The sequence below is a fragment of the Pteronotus mesoamericanus genome, unplaced genomic scaffold (assembly GCF_021234165.1).
Source record: "Pteronotus mesoamericanus isolate MK-2021 breed Mesoamerican mustached bat unplaced genomic scaffold, CSHL_Meso_final contig_105, whole genome shotgun sequence".
Taxonomy (NCBI): Eukaryota; Metazoa; Chordata; class Mammalia; order Chiroptera; family Mormoopidae; genus Pteronotus; species Pteronotus mesoamericanus.
Window position 1 is genome coordinate 16,918,216 of NW_026555006.1, and position 22,794 is coordinate 16,941,009.

Consider the following 22,794-nt stretch of genomic DNA (forward strand, 5'->3'; position numbering starts at 1 on the left):
CTTGAAGTGGCAGGAAATAGCTGCTAGGAAGAGAGGAATAATTATTTTAAAATTAAGGAAAAATTCCCATTAAAAACACATTTTACGCCTCTTTTAAGTAGAAGAGTTTAGTTTTCCAGCACACTTCCTTTTTACTGTTTCCATATGCACAGCATTTCCACTGTAAAATACTCATTGTCTTTTTCTTTGAACATGTTGAGAAAAAGAAATCAGTTTTCACCCTTGGTGTCATTTCAGCAGGACTCTAGATGCTATTGTGGATCACAATGGTATACGCTCCTCATTTCACTGTTCTAAATCAAAATCATGTTTCCTCCAGTAGAATTAAATTCTCAACTTTGATTTTTTAAAACAATTTTTAAATTTTAGAACAATTTTAGATTTACAGAATTATTGCAATGATAATAAACAGAATTCCCATATACCTCATAGCCAGTTTCCCCTATTATTAACACCTTACACTAGTATGGTACATTTGTCACAATGAATGAACCAATGTTGAATGTTGATACATTATTATAAACTCAGATTCATAATTTGTTCAGATTTCTGCTGAGTGGACCTCAGTCTTTTCTACTAAGGCTTTCTATTAATTGAATAAGGCCCACCCACATTACAGAGGATAATATGCTTCACTCAGGTCTACTGATTTACTATTAATCTCATCTGAAAAATATCTTCATAGAAATATCTAGACTTGTGTTTGGCCAAACAACTGGGTACAATGGCCTAGCCAAGTTGATGCATAAGATTAACCATATGATAGTGCAGAGATTTCTCACGCATCTCACAGCTGGTGTCCTCTGTTATCATTATTAGGCTGGTCAATTTGTCACAATAAATGAATGAATATGGATATATAATTATTAACTCAAGTTTCTTATTTTTAAAAATGTTTTATTTTTCAGTTATAGTTGACATACAATATTATATTAGTTTCAATTGTACAACATAGTGATTAGACATTTATATAACTTATGAAGTAATCACCTTGATAAGTCTAGTTGCCCACCTGACACCATACAATTATTCCAATATTATTAACTATATTCCCTACACTGTATTTTATATCCCCATGTCAAGTCCATTCCTTATTCAGATTTCCTCATTTTCTTTTCTAATGTCCTCTCTGGGCCTCAAGATCCCATCCCATTCAGTTATCATGTCTCCTTAGTTTCCTTTTGATTATTATGGTTTCTCAGTCTTTCCCTGTTTTTGATGACCTTGACTATTTTGAGGATTACTTGTCAGAAATTTTGTAGAATGTCTCTCAATTGGGACTTATCTGGTATCTTTCTCATAATTAGCCTGAGGAATTGTTTTGGGAGGAAGACCACAGAGGTACAGTATCATTCTCATCACACCATGTCATGGGCATATACTATCAGCCTGATGATATTATTGACGTTATCCTGGATCACCTGGCTGAAGTAGTGTTTGTCAAATTTTTTCACAGTGAAATTAATTTTTCTTTTTCTCTCTTTCTATGCTATACTCACAATCTAGCTTTTAAAATTTGAGACTAATTAATAAAATCCCAGAGACTGGTGTTAAAAATGAAGGCTTTACAGCACCAAAAGCATTCTTAGACAAGAACAAGAAGGTGTTTCCTTCCCTGCACCAACAGTGGGAGGGATGTTTCCTTCTGACTCTTGGGGATTGCATAAAGAATCTGATTTGACAGAGTTTTAAATTCACAACATTCCCAAGAATATTAATTTTGTTTTCCTGCATAATGTGGAGACATAGCTTTCCAACTGGTTCTGCTCTTTGCTAATACACATTTGTTCTTGGACATAAAATGTGAGAATAATGAGAATGATGTCATATATCATAGTAATAACATAAGAATCAAATACAGAGATAAACAAAGGACTATGAGAATGTTTGAGGGAAGAACACTTTCAGCTGGGCACCCTGAGGGCAGCTTCATGGAGGGTATGACATGTCAGCCTGGTTTTAAGTTTTAAGAGGTAGAAGAGGCTGAAAGAACATCACGTGCACTAACATGGAAAAGATAAGGACCTGGCCTAGGCAATGCAGGGGCCCAGTGTGAGAGACCACAGGGCGAACGGGGCATGTGTGCCAGGCTGAAGAGTTCACATCTTATTCTGTAAGCAGAGTGTGGGGAACGCCGACCTTTTGGGGAAAGAGAGTAATACGATCAGACCTGAGTTTTAAAAATATAACTGGTAAATGTCTAAAGGAAATTGTAAGGATAAGAGGTTAAAATGAGAGAAAGGGGGATATTATAAGAAATTATGAAAGGATAGAAAATAAAAGAGGTGATACTGGAAATAGAGAGTAGGAAAATTTTTAGAGATATTACGGAGGCAGAATAGATAGGTCTTGGGGCCAATGTGATAGCTAAAGTAGTAGAGACTGGCAGGATGTTCAGTAAACCCATTTCCTCGTCCTCTGGCCAATGGCTGGACTACGTTCCCCAGCCTCCTTTGTATTAGATGGCACTGTGTGGCTGAGTCCTGGCCAAGTAGAACACCATGGGTGAAAGTCATGTATGACCCCTCCAGACCTGTCCTCTAGGCTCTTTCTCTCCCCACACTGGCATGGAGAACTCTCAGACTGCTCTGTGGGCTGCGCATGGAAGATGGTAGAACCACAGGATAGCAAGAGCTCTGTTTCCTGAATCAGAGTTTCAAGAAGAATCATCCAACCTGCTAGACCTGGACATAGGTGAGAAGTAAACTGTTCTCCTGTTAAGCCATTACATGGCTGGGCCCATCTGCAATCACAGCATAGCTTAGACCATCCTCAGCAAATTAGAAATTGCTACTTTGAAAGGGGTGCTCCCATAAGAGAAAACTAAAGCATGTAAATTAGCTTTGTGAGGAAACAGATATTGGAGACCGGAAGACTGGAGAACCCTGTTTGCTGTGGCAAATAGTTGATAAAATTGTTGTCTGAGTCACTCTGCATCCGACTGGGGTGTGCGTGGGTGAACACTCACAGGAAGCTGGCATGCACCAGTGGTTCCAGAATTCCTGATTGAAAGGAGTGAAGGACAGTCCCTGGCTTGGAATGAGGCTTGAACTGAGTGTGTGCAGTACTTCACTTTAGCTGTAGAAACTGCCAATTGACTTTATCCAAAAATAAGATGGGAAAGGCAACAGAATTATGAGGCATCCAAGAAAGCCCTCAGTACCGTCATGTGCTTGTGGAGGGGGTCTTCTATGATGTTCCCTTCTCAGAGCTGGAGCCAACCTCACAAATGCCTCACTCAGACCATTGCTTTCAAGGGTACCTTGCTCATGAGTAAGGAGATGGCAGCCCTGGATCTGGGGCCCAGGTCAGGGGAGCCCAGGTTCATTTTTCAGCTTAGAAGTATGTACTATTCTGTTTGGTGTCCTAGAAGATTTAAGGGGGAGGGATAGGTGAGGACTATGAAGCCTGGAAACATAAAGTAACCTCTTCAAGGTCACATAGCTGTTTCTCTATTTTAGATGGTTTGTCAGCAAATTAGAAGCAGAGGCTGAACTTAACTAGAACTCGTGAAATCTAAGAGGAAAGCTGAAAGGGACATTAGTGTCTATAATACAGACATCTGATCCAACTTGTTTACAGAGGGAGACATTAAGGCCCAAACAGAGAATAATAACAAGAGCCTATTCTCATGCAGTAATTACTATGTGCTTGGTACCCTTCAGAGAGCTTTTCATGTATTAACTCAATTTATTATCACAACAGCACTATGAGGTAAGTACTGTCATCTCCATTTTGCTGATAAAACACACACACACACACACACACACAGAGGGGACAAATGACTTCAGAGGAGGACAATTAAATTGTCTACGGTCACACATCTCATAAATGACAAAGCCAAGATTCAAGTTCACGTGGTCTAGCTTGAGAGTCTCTGCTGGCAGCCACTCTGTCACACCCAGTGCTATATATACCCTTGGGCAATGAATCTCCCAATGGAGACAATTCAGAATGACGAGCAGCAGGGGCTTTGCAAAACACATGCTTATAAACACACTTGTGCTTTACAAGGAAAATTATAACTTCCTATAGTTCAGTCATTGTGTGACATATTGGAAAGCTTTTAAAAAATTTTTATGGCCTTAAAAATTCAGTAACTCAAGAGCTCCATTCTACTCAAACTTGTCAATGGATAGAAATAAAATGTCCTATTGCAGATTGTAATTTTCACAGGGACTTTGACTTTTGTCAAAGTATGTGTGTGGGTGGCAGTAAATGCTTTCTTTACCGCTGCTAAGAGCTGCAGGCTCTGTGCATGCGGAGGTGTGGATGGCCAAATGTCTGTTCTCTGGGAAGCAAGGAGAGGCAAGGAGCATCTACCAGGAGCCAGCTGTATGCCTTGAGAATTTCATTCAACACCTCCCTGCTTGTGTTAGGGAACCATTTTCTCTTCTGCATTCTTGCCAGTCTACAAAACAGGAACTTCAGCATTCTTTGAGCAACTGGGAAGTGAGCTTGTCCTCTCCTTCTCCTCCACCACTTCCCATGGGAGCGAGAGACTTCTCTTCCTGGGGAGGCTAGAGAAGGGCCCTGCACTCTGGGCTCTCTTTTTAAGGCTGGCTGCACACAGGATGGGGACTTTTTTCATTGCTTCCACTTTCCCGTGGGAAGAACAGTTGGATCCCAGCCCAGGACCATGTCTCTCTTTCTCCAGAATTCAGGGGTTAGAGACAGCCTGTGCCGTATCAGCCATTCTACCCCCATACAGGCCCAGACTAGGTCAGGGTTGTGCCATTTTGAAGGTCATTTGGTTGCAAGTCCAGTTTAAGTGCTCCAACATGGCCATCAATAAAGCACTATTTTCATCCTTATCTGATTATAAATATGACTATTTTTAAACTGGTCCAGAACCAAAGAAGCCCTACTACCTAAAAGAGCTGAAAGGGGCCTTGAAATGGTATAACTCAAGCCCCTTACTGTGCAAGTGCGAAGCTGAGTGTATGCTCTCCTGCCGGTCCACCCTTCCAGACTCCTCGCCAGGTGCTGGCAGCAGCATGGAAGTGGGTTGCCCCAGCCTGCTCCATCCCCTGGCCTGGCACTGCTCCTCTAAGCCCTGCCCAGACCCTGCAGAGCTGGAAAGCCCAGCTCTGCCTCGAATCTTGGTCTGTTTGGGCTTTGTCCAAATAGAACCTCTTGCTGAAAATTGCTCTGTGTCCATTGTTTTCACTCAGGAGCACCTGAGTCTCTGCCCCCTTGGCAAGGCTCAGACCCCTTTGTACTGATGGGGCACAACCACCAGTATCTTGAGATATGTCTTGGGACCCCAGAAAACCGAAGCCTGCATGTAGGTCACTTGCCTTCCTGCCCAATGCTCTTTCTGCCCACACCAGGGTGGGCACTCACTGTGAATTATATAGTTGGATTCCTCTTGACATCAGACTTTATTAAATAGAGCAATAGTTTTATCTCATTATGTGACTCAGAGATGACTGCTAGGGAAACCAATGGGAATATGTTTAATTTGTAAATCTTCTAATGGTCCTAAATTAGCAGTAATTTGTGCTTTTGCTTCACATGGATTTGGACTGAGCAAACTGGGAAGCAGGTGAGGAGGATAAAACAATCAGAGGTTGGCTTTCACCGTGGTATGTTCATGTTCCTTGTAAAGGGTTTTTTCCCCTGCTTTGCCAAAAGAGGGAGCCAGAGGGGACATGATGGTGTCCTTTCTAGTGGACCCACAAAGCTAGAAAGGCAAAATATTGCAGTCCCTCTGTTCTTATGAATTCAGGTGCTCATAGCAGACTGATTGGAGGCAGCATCTGAAAGGATGGAGATAAAATAATATCTACGAGGACTTTTTATTTTAAAATGGATTCAGAATCCTAAAATTGTCATTCATAGGGGACTGTAAACTCCAAATTAGGAGAATCCAGCTATTTGGGAAATTTCATCATCAGAAAAAACCAGGGTGGTCTAAATGTAGGAGCATGGTGTCAGGTCTGGAAAAGGACTGACCCAGCATCATCTCTGCCCAGACTTCTCTCGTCCTATATCTATAGTCACCCAATCTCTGTTCTTGGATACTTCCAGTGATGAAGAACACACTCCTTCCCAAGGCAGCCAATTTTGTTTTAAAACAGCCCTAATTTTTAGGTAATATGCCTTAAATTGAGTAAAAATGGGGTACAAAAGGGTGGGTTTTTTCCCTCCTTGATGCAGTTGGCTGGCTGAGTTCATTGAGGCTTGTTTATGAGTCTAAGAGACACCCTCCCTCTATCATACGTGCCCATCGCTGAGCAAGCCGCACAGGATCTGGGGCCGAGGACTAGCCAGATGGTTGGGGACTCTCACCTGCAGACACAGGGGAAAAGGAGCAGGGCAACCATTCCTTGATGCACTGTTTGAATAAACTTCTGTCTCTCAGGGTCCTGCAATGTTTATGTCATTGTGATACAACCCAAAATCAAAGGCAGACCCTGTTACCCAAAGTAAATATCATATGAAACTTTTCTTTACACAGTACCGGAGCCAGCAGAGGACTCAGTGTTCTAGGTGCAGCCAGGTGTGCTGAGTCCAGCAGCATTCCTGTGCTCTCTTTTGGAAACACCAAGAACGTGCTGGACATCACCTCCCCCTGGTGACTCTTGTAGGACTGTACAACCAATGAAAACTCCCAGGTTATTTCTCCTTTGATGGTGTAACATCACATGGCCCCCAACCTCAGCTCTGTTGGGACTGTGGGTGTGCAGGGCCCCTTCTAGTTCCTGGCCTGCTTTTGTGATCAAGTTCTTGATTTTACCTTCAGTATTTTAAAATTCAGGATTGCAGGGACTGAGGCTTCTTGTCTCTGGTTCTTTGGCACCTCTCCTGGTCTTTACGCCCCAGGAGGCCGTTGTCTATGTGATGTCATTCACTTGGTCCCGATCTCTTCAGCTCTAATTTATCCAGACCAGCATGTTGAATGAAGTTAGAGGTCTGATCTGCCCTTTATCAATGCCTATTCTCTTTTCCAATCCCTGACAGGAAAGTTGGAGGAAAGGCAGAAACTGAGGAGTTCTGCTCTTTCTCTGATTCGTGGAAGCATCAAAATTAGCTTATGTGGTATTACATTACTGTCATGAGATATAATAGTATGTACAGCCTGCATAGCCACATTTACATTGTTTACGACTTCTGGGTTATATGCTATTTAATTGTTTTAACACAGAGTTCCAGGGTCCATAAAAATGGATGCATTCATTAAATTTTCATTCAGTTTTGTCCGTCTTAGGGAAAGTCTAGTTTTATGTGCCACAAAGCCATGACCAAGGTTTGCCTCGTTATAGAGAAAGAATCCAGGAAGAAGGAAGTGGTCATGGGTGGCAACTTTGTAATTCCAAACTGAAATGATGGTCAGAGGCCCCCATCGAGGGATCCTAGTTTTGTCTATGAACTCAGCTCAAGATTTGCTAGAAAACCAGCTGTCATGTAAACTGGGAAATACAGAAAGGGCACATTTCTTGGGATGCGGGGGTGTAAGCGACCTTAGCCTTAGAATAAGGAATCAGACTATGTCTGACCTAGGAAACAGGGGTGAAAAGATAGGAGTGGATTCTGAAGCTGCATCTCTGGAAAATGTCAGTACTGTACACTGAAAGTCAGAGGTGTGCACAAGACATTTAGAAGGAAAGAGGAAAAAGGAAGGAAAGCTGTTGGCTCAAAATAGGAAGGGGGTAAAAAAAGAGAAAACGTCATGGGACTACACCATCCTTTTTCTACTTTTTTCTTTCAAAATAATGACTTTAAACTTCACATTGGTCACTGCACTTAAAGTTTTACTATGGGGAACCAAGTACATGGCTCTAAAATTCCAGAATTCCTTGGTGCAGATTTGTGCCTGTGAAGAATCCCAGTTAAAAGCAACTAATAGTCATCCCCATAGCAACCCTCTGTATTTAAGATGTAGATGCATCAATAATACATACACACTTCAGGTGGTTAATTAAAAGGCACTTAGACCCATTCATACAGAAATAATAATAGTGTAAGGCAGCCTCCCCTAAGGGCTGGGTGGGGAGTCAGTGGTGAGTGCTTCAGGGAGATGCTGAGTCTGGGTGGACAGGGTGTCTGCAAGGAAAGTCTAAGGGAGCCCTGAAACTGGGCCTGGAAAATGGTGTCCTTGGGGTTCCGAGACCCCTGCGACCTCTGCAGCTTGACTGTACTGAAAGGCAGTTTTGGAATAGAGATAGTTATCTCTGGGCAAGAGATAAACCCCAGGCCCGCTGGCCTCCAGGTTTGGGACTCCAAAGACAAGAGCCTGGACTTGATTGCATCCATGGGGCAAATCCATTCAAACTCCGTTCCAGAAACTCATCCCTTGTTGAATCTAGGAACCCACTGCAAGCTATGGGACAATGCCGGATAATCAGGGGCAGAAAGTTTAGTGTGTTTTAAGCATATGCAGGGTGCTGCCTTCTCTCCCACCCAAGGGGCACACAGAAATGTGCAGGGCTGGGTTGCTTTGTCACGATGTGTGTGAATGCATGTGTATGTGCATTTATAGAGGCTCCCAGCATTTAGTGCCTGGGACCAGAGATGCTCAGTGTTCTGCCACTCTGGGTCAGGATCTCACAACACATTCAAACCCCATTGTCAAATACTGTGCTTTGGACCTTGTCAAAAGGAAAATTCCCTTAAAAGAAGTAAATATCACTTTAAGTTGGTTTGCAATTAAAAATTACTGCATCTCAGTCTTTTCTACTTTTACATGAAAAAACTCAAATTTAGGAAACACATATTAACATGAACAAAATGATAAACATAATCCCACTATTTAGATATAGTAACTGTTAATGTGTTGGTGTCTATCTTTCCCTTCATTTATAAAAAGAGGACAAAACTGCACATATTTTAATCATCTCCTTTTAGTTAACACATTGTCAGTAATCTTCTTTTTTTAAATTTATTTCATTTTATTTATTTATTTTTAGAGAGGGGAAGGGAGGGAGAAAGAAAGAGAAAGAAATGTCAATGTGTGGTTGCCTCTCATGCACCCCCTACTGGGGACCTGGCCCACAATGCAGGCATGTGCCCTAGACTGTGAATCAAACCAGCAGCCCTTTGGTTTGTAGGCTGGCACTCAATCCACTGAGCCACAACCACCAGGGCTCGTTTTCTTAAATACATTCTCCTATACATTTTTAGTCACTACCTAAAATTCTATTATATGGATATGCATTCTTTAACTATCTTCTGCTGTTGAACAGCTAGATTTTTTTTGTGTGTGTGCTGTTAACACAATGTGGCAATTTATCTTTTCTTGAGTAAAAGATCCTTAATTGTCAGAGAGCAAAAGGATGCTTGATACCTGAGAAGGTGAGAGTGTAGATACGGTAGGAAGAGTTTAAGATCTACAATGAGAAGCCTTAGAATCAAGTTATTTGCTAATCCTGTGGCCTTAAACGAGTTAGTTCAGCCAGTCTGTGCCTCAGTGCCATCTGCAATATGAGAATAAGGAGACTTACCCAATAGGATAGCACAAGGCTGTGAGAATATACATGAGAGTACCTTTTCATTGAAACTCACTGTAGAGGGATTTTTAAAAAACTATTATTTTTCATTTATTGCAAGCCTCTCGTATGCCAGGCATTTTTCTCTGTTTTACATATTTTATTTCCTTTTAATGCTAATAGCAATCCTATAAGGCAGGTACAATTTTATTACCCATGTGTTACACAGGAGGAAAACGAGACAGGTGCATAATCTATCCCATATTGGTCACAAAACTGAAAGTGGTGGAGCGGGGCCCAGGTCTGCCCGACTCGCGGCCCAGGCTCTGGGGTGAATACCGTGCAGACCAGGACACGTGCCACAGTTTTGCAGAAGACATGCTCTAGAGACATCGCTGTCCTGCACACCTGGGTCTCTGGGAAATGAATGTAAACATTAGTGGAGACCCTCTTGAGGCCAAAATGGTTCTGACAAACCTCACAGACTAGGTTCAAAGAAGGTATTTATCAATCTTTGAAAATGGATGTGACAATTCTTTTTTTAATCTATTTTATTGATTACGCTATTAGAGTTGTCCCAATTTTCCCCCTTTGCACTCCTCCACCTGGTATCTTCATTCACTCCAGCAATCCCTCCCCTTCGTTCATGTCCATGGGTCATGCATATACGTTCTTTGGCTTCCCCAGTTCCTATACTATTCTTAACACTCCCCCTCCCCTGTCTATTCTATACTTACCAATTTGTATTTCTTAATCCCTACACTTTTTCTCCCATTCTCCCTCTCCCTGCTCTCAACTGATAACCCTCCAAATGAGGAACTCCTTTAGTTTTACCTTGTCTGGGAAGCATTTTATCTGCCCTTAGATTCTAAATGATAGCTTTGCTAGATAAAGTAATCTGGATTGTAGGTCCTTGCTTTTTATCACTTTGAATATTTCCTGCCAGTCCTTTCTAGCCTGCAAAGTTTCTCTGGAGAAATCAGCTGACATTCTTATGGGAACTCCTTTGTAGGTAACTCTCTTCTCTTGCTGCTTTTAATATTCTCTTTTTATCTTTAACCTTTGGCATTTTAATTATGATGTGTCTTGGTGTGGTCCTCTTTGCGTTCATCTTATTAGGGACCCTCTATGCCTCCTGGACTTGCATGTATAATTCCTTCACCAAATCAGGGAAGTTTTCTTTCATTATTTGTTCAAATAAGTTTTCAATTTCTTCCTCTTTTTCTTTCCCTTCCAGCAACCCTACAATTTGAATGTTGGTATGTTTGAAGTTGTCCCAGAGGCTCCTTAGCCTATCCTCATTTTGGGGGGGTTCTTTTTTCTTCTTGCTGTTCTGATTGACTGTTTTTGTCTTCTTTGTGTTCCAAATCATTGATTTGATTGTCATCTTCATCCACTCCACTGTTGGTTCCTTGTAAATTTTTCTTTATTTCACTGAGTGTAACTTTCATTTCTGCCTGGGTCTTTTTTATGCTGTTGAAGTATCCAGTGAGTTTCTTGAGCATCCTAATAACCAGTGTTTTGAACTCTGCATCTGATAGATTGCTTATCTACATTTTGTTTAGTTCTTTTTCTGGAGTTCTGTTCTGTTCTTTCATTTGGGCCATTTTTCTTTGTCTCCTCATTTTGGCAACCTTCCCTGTGTTTGTTTCTATGTATTAGGTAGAGCTGCTTTGACTCCTTGTCTTAGTAGCATGGCCTCATGTAGAAAAGCTCACCGGTATTTGAATGGGGCAGAGGCTTAGGTCATCGCCAGGGTGGGGCAACCCATGTGAACCAGGTTATGGAGTCTCAGCTATGGGTTAGCTGCTCTGTGGCTTTGTGTGAGGGAGGGCTCAGAAGGGGAAAATGCTGCTGCCTGGCCTCTGGAGTTTTGTCTAGGAGGAAGCTGTCCTCCGGCACTTGCTCTGATGCCAGACACTTCATTTTCTCCCTATATGCCACTGTTGCTCTTCGAACTGCTTTCCCCATGCTGAAGCCCAGAGGGAGAGAGTCTGCATGAGTCCCAAGTCCACTGCGGGCCCTTTAGGAGGAGAAACCTGAGAATCCTGCAGTTTCTTCCACTGCCCCAACCCCCACTGGTTTTTACAGCCAGAAGTTTTGGGGACTTACATTCCTGACACTGGAACCCTGGGCTGGGTGGTCTGGTGTGGGACTGGGACCCCTCACTCCCAGGTATCCCTCCTGATTTTTATCTGCCACACATGGGTGAGGGACCATCTGTTCTCCATCTCAGCCTCTCCTACCCATCTGGATGAATGTGACTTTTTTAATTCCTTGTTTTTCCGACTTTCCTAGAGCTCAATTTTCTGACGATTCTGGGTAATAGTTGTTCTGTAGTTTAGTTGTAATTTTTTCTGTGTTTGTGCAAGGAGACGAGCCATATTTACCTATGCCTCCATCTTGACTGGAAGTCGTCCTGATAATTCTTATATGTATATAAATAATACTTGTATATTTCAAAACTGTTTGCTGTTGTTCTCTCATTTAATCTTAATGGTGTCTCTGTGCTATGGGTAAAGCCGGTATCTTACTATGGAGGAGACTTATAGAGTGTCAAACCTCACTCTGCAGGGTGGGGCAAAAGTATGTTTACAGTTATTTACATGGAAAGTAATACAATAATTAATAAATGATAATACAAGAATAAACTGTGTTTTGAATACTTAAAACTGCAAACCTACTTTTGCCCCACAGTGTATATTAGGGCAAAGAAAACATTGCTACATAAAATACATTACTATCATCAAAAGACATTTATGAAGAGAATGAAAATATCAAATATCCTGAGGGAAGATAATTTTAACATAATAGCTATAACTGACAAGAAATTAATATCCAGATTCTATTTTTAAAAATTCTGCAAATCAATTAGGACAATCCCCTCCCCAAATGGGAGCATGATACAAATAGGCATATTACAGATGAGCAAACATAAATGACAAATAAGCATAGGAAAATATGTTTAATCTCAGTAGTAATCAGGGAAATAAAAACTAAAACCAATGAGACAGTATTTTACACACACTAAATTAAGAAAGTTAAGATAATAGCAAGTGTTTATGAGGATGTGGGTTAATGGGAACTTTTATATACTGCTAGTGGCACTGAAATTTGTATAATCACTTTGCACACTGATTCAGTAATATGTAGTATAGTTGACAATTTGCCATTTCTATGAGCTATTAATTCTATCCCTAGAGAAGCTCTTGTATATGAGGTACTGGAAAAATGTGCAAGAATGAAAATGAATAATACACAGCTATTTGCATCAACTTGAATACATCCCACAAACACATTTTCTAATTTAAAAAACAACATAGTTCATATAGCTTATGATCTTTTCCTAATATTCAAAAAGAGCAAGATGAAACAATACTCATGTTGCTTAAAAATTCATAAGAATGTGATGAAATGTAACAATAAGGCAAAGAAACAGTAAACTATGACACTCAGAAAGGGAGGCCCTGGGCTGGCCCGGAAGCGATGTGGCGCGGGGGAGGAGAGCCTAGGCAGACGAAGGGCTCCTGGGCATATCTTAGCCCTTAGGTTGTTGGCGGGCTTTCATTATTTCATTTATGTACTTCAATATACATTACATATACCTTTTGTATTATCATATATTACACAATGAAAAGTTGAAAGATATGAGAGGCATAATAAAAGTTATAATAAAATTTATTTATTGGCCAATACCTAGTATTAGCTATTAGTGCCAGGGACCCAGGACTCTGTCAGAAGGCCCTTTCTGAGTTCTATCTCTATTTCACAGTCCATGACATGGCCTTGCGCCATGGGGCCTCTCAGGGTCACACGGGCTTCAGATCGAGGCAAAGGGGAGCCTTAGTCAAAGGCTCCTGAGCAGGTGGGACACTGCCGCTGCCTCCCACTGGGTCCTCTGCCGAGCTCCCCAAAAAGAGTGAGTGTACCCTACTCACTGCAAACACAGGGGCAGTTTCACCCAGGAAATGTCAGAGAGGTGAACAAAGTGGTGAGTTACTACTCAGCCTTTGGGATGCTGTCCAGCCCAGTGGAGAGCAAGGTTCCAGCCAGACAGTAGGGGACCTTGGGGGTCAGGTCCAGCCAAGAGCCCCCATTATCTGTGCTCATGGGCACCCAGCCCTGAAAGACTGGACAAACGAGTTGCAGTCCAAAGGCAGGGAACTGACCATTCCTCTCTTAATCGTTTATCTGTTTAACTGACTTGAGTATTTGGGGACCAGGGATGAGGTTAGAGCACATGGCTCACTCTGCTGTGGTCTCAGTTCAGGAACCTGGAGACTGTTTAGGGCTGGGGAAGAGAATCAGCTCCCACGAAGAGTGGGAAAAGCTGGTGAAAAAGGGTGAGGGGTGAGCAGCCTACGTGCTAATTCTTGCTTTGCCTCTCTCCAGCTGTGTGACCCTAGACAAGTTTCTGGGCTCCAGTTTTCTCTTCTATTTCTCATTTGTGGGGTGAACTCTCCCGAGGGGGTATTTAAAACATGTTGGGGAAAATTTTTGGTCATCACAGGGACTGGAAAGCCAAAATGCCAGTAGTGCCCCTGATGAGAACAGTCCTTTGAGCCCCCTACCCTTCTCTCAATCGCCTGCATGTGTGGTGTTCGCTGCTGTGGGCAGGGAAACTGCGGGGTGCTTTCTGAAGCATGCAAGTCTCCTCTCACACTGCTGGGGACACATGGCTGTTGGTACAACTTTAGGATCTATAGGGCTGCGGAGGCTCTGCTCTTACTTACTTCCTGCTTGGGAGCCGAGTCGTCCTTGCAGTAAGACTTGGTTGAATTGGGTTGCAATGGGCAATCACAGACAGCTTGCTCACTTGCTCTGCCCGCCAGCAGGACCAGAAAACTGGCTTGCTCCGGCTCTGACTGCATTCTCAGAACAACTGTGTATTGAGGGCTCTGTTGTCCTGTGTAAAGCTGAGCAGTGCCCTCCCTGGGACACACAGGGAATGTACACAACTTGCTGCTCCCAGAAAATGCCTCACCACAAGCAGAAAACAGCCCATAGCTTGAGTCGATCACACCGCTGCCATCCCACAAGGGCCTCTTCGTGAACACCGGACGGAGGCGCTCCTGCGGAGAAGGTAGCCCGTGCCAGGGCGCAAAGCTTGACGGGAGGAAGCACTAGGTTCCAGTGCACCCCTGCTCTCTTGGACAGCCGCTCTTGTGCAGTGCATGAGCTCTGAAGCTATACCTAGTGGACAGACCCTCTTGCTGCCCACCCATCTGGTGACCCAGCCTTGGCTTCACTCAGGAGCCTGTCTCTCTGCAGTTGCTTCCTGACAGCCTGAACCTCATAGCATATACATCTCAGACCCTAGTTCTCTTCTTAAATTAAATTAAACTTTATTTTATTAATTTATTGTATTTTTTTCATCACCATTTATCCCCGCCCCCATGCTCTCTTCCACCTCCACCCACCCTCCTCCCCGCAGCCCCCTCACCCCCAGCAATCACCACACTTTTGTCTCTGTTGGACTCTAGTTCTAAAGGGGTGGGCCCCAGGGCCCAGCCCCACTGGCCTGACATGCAAGGCCTTCTACACCCTGTTTCCAGCTTTGTTTTACTCCCCGCTACTCCCCAGACTTTCTTCCAGCAGGCTGCCTTAGTCATGACCTCCCAAATTACGCCTGTGAAATTCCATCTTCATACTCTCTCACACTCTTCCTTTGTCCTCCCCTATCATCCAGCTATTTGAAGACTTGGCTTCTTTTTGCTTCTCTGGGAAGCCCCCTGGGATTGCCCAGCTCAGGGATCACTGAAAAGCCCTCCCTGCGCCTCCCTGCAGCCTCCTGGCCTCACAGCTCACATTTGGGGAGCCTTGCTCCTTACAATTATAAGTTCCTGGAAGGTAGAAACCTAATTAGAGGAGACTTGGCCCCCAGGTTCCCTTACTTAAAAATTGCTAAGCAGTTACCATGGTAACAAATAGCTTCTTTTCCTGTTCCTACAGACCAAAACAAATAAACAGGAAAACAAAGAAATTGTTGAAGAACGTGGAATCTGGCTCCCTGACTAGATTAGCAATGAGATCATCAGGACGAGAGTGAGGCCAAATCAGTGATCTTGGTTTAGTAAGTTGCCCAGGAACTTGGCCTGGGACACTTTGGTGCCACCTTAAAGCAAGTGCTTCATCCTGATGGTCTGAGGCCCACACCCCTGAGTGTCAGAGCTGGACCGGCCACACTCTCTGTGATTCACTTAGAGACCACCTGGGCTGAAGTTCCTGTAACCAGGGCAACAGCTACGTCTGCACAGGTGGAGCCTTCCATATACTTGGGTAACTCTGATGTATAAGTTTAAGAAGTGCTTTGACTGGTAGGCAAGATCTTTGGTGAGTGTGCAGCAGGTCTGGACCACTTAAGGACTCACACCCACCACAAGTCAGTACAGCAAATGTTTCAGAAAATGCCTGGAAAAGGGCACACTTGCTGAATTTCCCTCATGATGCCGTCATTCCACAGGCATGTGCTGAGCACCTCTGTGATCCAGGCACAGTTCTTGGTTCTGGACATACAGCGGCGAACAAAATCGTCAGAGCTCCCTGTCTTCATGAGCTTCTACTCTGGCTCACATACATGATCCAAGCCCTTCAGCAGGCATTAGGCATCTGTGACAGCAATGTCACAGAGCTCCTGGGGTAGGGAACACAGAAGACACACCTTTTAAAAATACCTCCTCAAATCTCACTGTTCAAAGTGTGGACCACTAGCATTGGCACCACCAGGGAGCATGATAGAAATGCAGAATCTCAGGCTCCTCCCAAGACTTTATGTATCAGAAGCCGTACCTTAGCAAGCCCCTGAGGTGAGCCATGTGCAGGTGAAGATTTGAACAGCACTGCTACAGAACGCTAAGTCCCACAAGTTATCCTGTAAACAAAAGTGCGCGGAAGTTTTGAGCAAACTCAAAAATGAGTGTGAGAAAGAGCACATCCCCTCTGTCCCTTGCAGACTCTGCTAGGCATGTGAAAGATGAAGATGTCCTCTGAAAAGAAACTCACTTAAAATGCCAGTGCCTTTCAAACTCACCAGACAGCTCAACAATGACTCAACAACTGCAAGCATTCCGTGGGATGAGTGTCTCATGAAATGCACCTTAGGAAAAACCATGTTGGCCCCCTGACAGCCACAATTTCAGCTTCCTTGGCTTGAACAACTCCAGACAGAATGAGCCCATAGCATAATATCTGGCAGCTTTGTTGAGGCACAAATTGGAATTATGCCTGCTTCCCAGCTGTGGCTCTGAGCAAAGGTCTCTGTTCTGGGGGGGCAAGGAGATGGAGGGGACCTTTCCTTCATGTGGCTGGGTTGGTCTCCGCCCACTACTGAGTCTGCGGCAGTGCTCATGGGCTAATAGAGCCACTGAATCTCAACAAATACTGGCCACAGGAGAGATAAGCCTTTATGATGATTGAAACTGCTGGTTAACTTGTGAGAATATGCATAGGAAATACTACATTCTAGAAGGACGTCATTTGGAGAAATTCAGACGTCAATATAAGCATCGGCTACCTACCTTTTAGGGAATTCAAGAAGGTCCTGGGCCAAATATACTCCCCAGGTGTCAAGAATCCACGATGATGATAACGATAGCTAACATTTATTGAGAATTTCTTATGTGCCAAGCACTGTCCTAATGCGTGATTGTCTTGCAACAATGCTATGGCGTAAGTAGTGAAATCTTTTCATGCATGAGAAAACTGAGGCACAGTTCAATTCCTTTTGTGCTGAATGTGACTTCTGAGATCTAGGTGACAAGTAGAGACCAAACTGGTCATATGATAGGTTGGTCACTCGGTCCCCTCAGTCACCCCCCAGCAAGCCCCCTGTGAGCTAAGAGCCTTGCCAAAAGCCCCAGTCAGACAGTGGGCATGACTCAAATCTGTGCCTCAGCAAAACTGCCAGTTATTATGCTGTAGGCTAATTCCTTCTGGAATAGTGTAAACAAAGAAAGTTGAATGTCCTCTGGGGAAATGTCTCTCCTGTCCCCAGTGTGCAGGTGTTACTTCAGGTGTGAGCTGCACTGAGTAGACAGGTAGAGGGGCCTTAGTGCTGAGCCCAAGACTGGGAGGAGAGGCTTGGTTTGCCTGAGAGTCTGCACTTCTGTCATGCTCCCAGGCGATGCTGCTGCTGCTGCTGGGTTGTCCTGAAAGGCAGGGCATGGTTGGTGCTGCCAGGCAAAACTAACCTTGAACTTGCAAGACCTGGACTCTAGTCCAGGCTCTGGCCCCCAGCTGCTGCGTAGTCCCTGGCAAGCCTCTTCCCCTGGGCCTCAGTCCCTCCCTTCTCTGCCCCCATACAAGCCTGCTGAAGGCTTCTCACATAGTATATGGAACAGCCCCCGACACTTCTTTTCAATTCACTGACTGCGCGGTCCTTTCCTGGACTCCCTTGGGCTTGTGGCTGCTCCAGGCTGGCAAATCGGGATCACAGGAGAGCTGGCTTAACATCCCCTCCCAGAAATGCACAGATCTGCTGCCTCCAAACCACACCGTCAGAACCCCAGTGAGGAGGATAAAGGCCCTTTTGTGCGTGTGGTCAGAAAAAATACAGGGATAAACTGTCTCTGCTTCCTGAGATGATAAGTAGAGGTTCCTGGGACCTAGAAGCAAGTCACTCAGTTTACCGTGGGACATAGCATAGGGTGGTGGTAATGTCGTGTTAGCTGTGCAATCCAGGGCAAATGGCTTAATCTCTCTGAGCTTCAGAATGCTCATCGGTAAGTGGGCATGAATGAAAAGGACCAATATCCTGGAGCTGCTGGGAGGCATTGGGACATAATCAGTGCTTTTTTTTTTTTTAAAGTAGCTATTATTGTCATTCCAGTGGTACCTCAGTACTCACCCTTAATTCATTCTGAAGAGTGGTGAGCAAGCAACGATCGAAGAAGCATTTTCTCTTTGGGGGTGAGGTCGTGACAATACAAGTTCTAGCAAGCGCAATGAGTGGTGCATAAGTGCCACGAGCAGAAACTTTTTTTTTTCTTGCCAAAATGCGAGGAGTACCAGGTTTTACGAGTTAGGAGTACCGAGGTACCACTGTATCTGGATATTGGTTTTAAGAAAGGGGATTCTGGGGTAAACCATAATGAAATATTTTTTTAATTTGCCTTTTTAAAACATTGACAAATTTCTAAATGGAATTTAAAAATACGTTTTTCTCTCCCTACAAAATGAATGTTTTGTATGTGGTTGGACACACGATAACAAAAAACAAAGAAATCAAGGGTTTCTAAACATTCGAGGACCCCTTCCGCGTCCTGGGGCCCTCCTCCTTCTCCCTCCTGGCAGCCCCGCTGCGTCTCAGCGCAGCCCGGCAGGTCTGCACCTCCCCGGCCGTAGTGCCAGCTCTCCCAGGAGCTGACCTGAAGCCCTCTTGCTGTATTTTGTCTCTTTGCCCATGAGATCTAGGCCAAGCAGGGAGAAACTTTTGGTTTCATCATTAACCTCCAGGTTACCTCCTGCCCGTAATGCTGAACTAGAGAAGCAGGATCCCAAGGACCTCAAGACAGGGGCCTGGAGCAGCAGGGCAAAGATTCAGCGCCTGGCGTGGCGTCCAGGAGGACTGGGACATCTGGCAGGCTCCTGCTGCGAGCACGCCTGTGAGTATGCTAACCCTCGCGGCCACATGGGGTAAAGGACTGGCTCACCGCCACACAGTGGCTGAGACGGAGGAGTGGCTGAGCCAAACGAGCAGTCGGTGTTTGCCTTTCCATTTAATAACGCTGATGTCTGTGCACTATTTGGGACAGGAAAAAAAAAAAAAAAAGTGTATCTACTGGAATGTGCCAGTAAAGGCAGGGTATGGAGAGATTAAGAACAGGCTTTGGAGCCAGAATTAAAAACCAGGCTTAGTTACTTCCCAGCTGTGTGACCTCGGGGAAATCATTGAGCCTCTCTCTGTACCAGTTTCCTCATCTGTGAAATGGAAAATAATCCCACCTCTACCTCACAGGACTGATTTCAGGATCTAAATGAATTGATCATTATCAAGCAATTAAAGTGCTGCCTGGCACATATATTGTACAAAATGTTTGATGCTACAATTATTGTTGTTATTGAACTAAGTACCACGAAGGTAGGACTTTTTGTCTGTTTTGATTCCTGGTCTGTTTAATAACAGTGCATAGCACTTACTAGAAGCTCCATAAATATTTGTTGGGTAAATGAATGTTATTGCAAGCAGAAAAAACGGTCCTGTGTAATGCAGGCGTTATTTATTTTGGCCAGCAGAGAGCAGCAAATAGCTGTGGCTGACACTAATTCTGGGCGAGGGAGGTTTCTTTTCCTTTCTTTTTTTAAAAGTGTATTTTATTGATTACACTATTACAGTTGTCCCATTTTTTTCCCCTTTGTCCCCCTCTGCCCTGCACCCCCCTCCCTCCAGCATTCGTCCCCCTTTAGTTCATGTCCATGGGTCATATATATAAGTTCTCTGGCTTCTCCATTTCCTACACTATTCTTATACCTCCCCCTGTATATTCTGTATCTACTGATTATGCTTTTTATTCTCTATACCCTTTCCCCCATTCACCCCCTCTCCCTTCCCCACTGATAACCCTCCATATGATCTCCATTTCTGTGATTCTATTCCTGCTCTAGTTATCTGCTTAGGTTTTTTTTTTTTTTTTGGTTTTGTTTTTTATGTTCGTTTGTTGATAGTTGTGACTTTGTTGTCATTTTACTATTCATAGTTTTGATCTTCTTCTTTTTCTTAGATAAGACCCTTTAACATTTCATATAAAAAGGGCTTGGAGATGATGAACTCCTTTAATTTTACCTTATCTGGTAAGCATTTTACCTGCTTTTCCATTCTAAATGAGAGCTTTGTTGGATAGGGTAATCTTGAATGTAGGTCCTTGCCTTTCATGATTTTGACTGCTACTTTCCAGCCCCTTCTTGCCTGTAAGGTTTCTTTGGAGAAATCAGCTGAGAGTCTTATGGAAACTCCTTTGTAGGTAACTCTCTCCTTTCCTCTTGCTACTTTTAAGATTCTCCCCTTACCTTTAATCTTGGGTACTTATGATGTGTCTTGGTGTGTTCCTCCTTGGGTCCAATTTCGTTGGGACTCTCTGAGCTTCCTGAACTTGGATGCCAATTTCCTTTGCTGGATTGAGGAAGTGTTTCTTCATTATTTATTCAAACAAGCTCTCCCGCCTCCCCATAGTGCCAAATAAGTTTACAATGTATGCCTCTTCTCCTTCTGGCACCCCTATTATTTGGATATTGGAACATTTAAAGTTGTCCTGGAGGCGTCTAAGTCTCTCCTCATTTTTTTTTTTTTTTTTTTTGCATTCTTGTTTCTTCATTCTGTTCTGGTTGAATGTTTATTTCTTCCTTATATTGATTTGAGTCCCAGTTTTCTTCCCTTCACTGTTGGCTCCCTGTATATTTTTCTGTATTTCACTTTGTATAGCCTTTACTTCTTCCTTTATTTTCCATCTGTATGCAATAATTTCTGTAATCATCCTGATTACCGGTGTTTTGAACTCTGCATCTGATAGGTTGGCTATCTCCTCATCACTTAGTTCTTTTTCTGGACTTTTGATCTGTTCTTTCATTTGGGCCATATTTCTTTGTCTCAGCACAGCTGTTACATTGTAAGGGGCGGAGCCTTAAGTATTCTCCAGGGTGGGATAACCCACTCTGCTGCATTGTGGTACTGTATGTAGGTCAGAGAGGGAACAATGCTGCCTGCTCTGCTCTTACCCCACGTTTGGTCACTTCCCCTGCCACCCACAATCAAATTGGGCCCTTCTGTTACTTTAAAGTGGGCATGTTTGTGTACATTCTAGGACTCTATGGGTCTCTCCAGTGAACACTCCTGTGAGACTGGGACTTTCTCCCACCTCCTCAACCCACACAAGTTTTTACAGCCAGAGGTTTTGAGGCTTTATTTCCCCACACTGGAACCCTGGGTTTTAAGGTCTGTCTTGCTCCCTAGTTGTTCCTTTTGGTTCATCTGCACGTGAATGTGGGATGGGCCAGTCCACCACCTGTTGCCTTGGCAAGGGAGGTTTCAAGTGTTAACTTTGAAGGCTAATAGGACTGTGGGGAGCCATCTAGTGGGGTGAAAGTTTTCTATTTCACCTGTATGAGTGGCCCCTATCCCTCCCACTCACCTCTGTGCAGGTCAGAATGATTCGCAGAAATTCCAATTCACAACAACAAAACTTAATTCAGTATTTTCTCACAGGTCCAATTTATTTTCAATTTCCCTCCTCCCTTCCTTTCTTCCTTCCTTCCTTCTCTCCCTCTTTTCTTTCTCCAATATCTCCTTCTCTCTCACAGACACACACTTAAGATTAACCACTAGATCAAGCTAGTATACTGTGCACACTCCCAAATTTTATCTGTACAACTGCAGCTTGTATTCCAAACCATGAAGTGCATATCCTTATGCAGTCTTCTTCCCGACCAACTAATGATGCTAAATATGGTATAATAAAAAGAACATCTGATTTGATTAAACTAGATCTGGAGAGGTACTATAACTTGGCTCAAGACACAGTTGGCAATCAGTTGTAGAGTCAGAGCACTAGCCAGGCCCTTTGGCTCTGTCCATCCCACCAAGTCATCACTCACTTCCCTTTTTATCCACAGAAGAGGCTCAAGTGGTTCACTTGTATTGATCCAATCAATGTAACCACCAACTTCTGGCCCCAGATACCTTTCTCCAGGCCCCAATACAGAGGAGCAGACGGCTTTTCAGGGCAGCTTCCTGGGAGGTCCAAGTATACATTTCCTCGACATGGACAGGGCCTACTCTAGCAAAATCATAGGCGTGTTCGCTGGGAGCCCTTGGGTAGCCTCTGAATAGCGGGGCCCAGAATGCTCTGCTTCTCTCTGGCAGCCCTTGGCACCGCTGTTGGTGGAGCGGTTCCCCTGCATCAGCCCCACCACAGCTGCACAGTCTCAGGGCAGGTGTGGCCTGCTGCCACGGCCCCTTCAGTCGGCTTAAGCTCCTCTTTCCCAATTATTATCCGAAAAGTCACGCCAGGGTTACTATGTGGGAAAAAAAATTTTTTAATTGACATTCCTACTGAAAAACTCCTATGAATTGAAGAACTAAAGAAAACTAAAATAGAAAATGTAAAAACTAGAAAAGATATGGGTGACTTATTCTATTATCTTAGATTAGGAAGTTTTCCTTAAGCATTACAGCAAAGATAGAAACTCAGAAAGAATCACAGATTTGATTACATAAAAGTTAAAAAGCTTTATGTCCCAGGAAACATCAAAAACAGAATTAAAAGCAAGCAAGACAAAGGATAAATATCCTAAGTCAGAATATCAGAGGAAAGCAGATGAAGATAATTAACTGACAACCTAAAAATATAAGCTTATAGGAGTGTGGAACATG

At 43.7% G+C, this 22,794-nt stretch overlaps 1 protein-coding gene across 1 annotated transcript in view; it reads right to left on the reverse strand.

The window, feature by feature from the left end:
• WLS (Wnt ligand secretion mediator) overlaps positions 1–22,794 on the reverse strand; it is a 143,965-nt gene continuing 121,171 nt past the window's right edge. The window contains exon 13 of the mRNA XM_054574545.1: positions 1–20. The gene's annotated coding sequence lies outside the window, so the exon portion shown is untranslated. The remainder of the gene's footprint in view (positions 21–22,794) is intronic.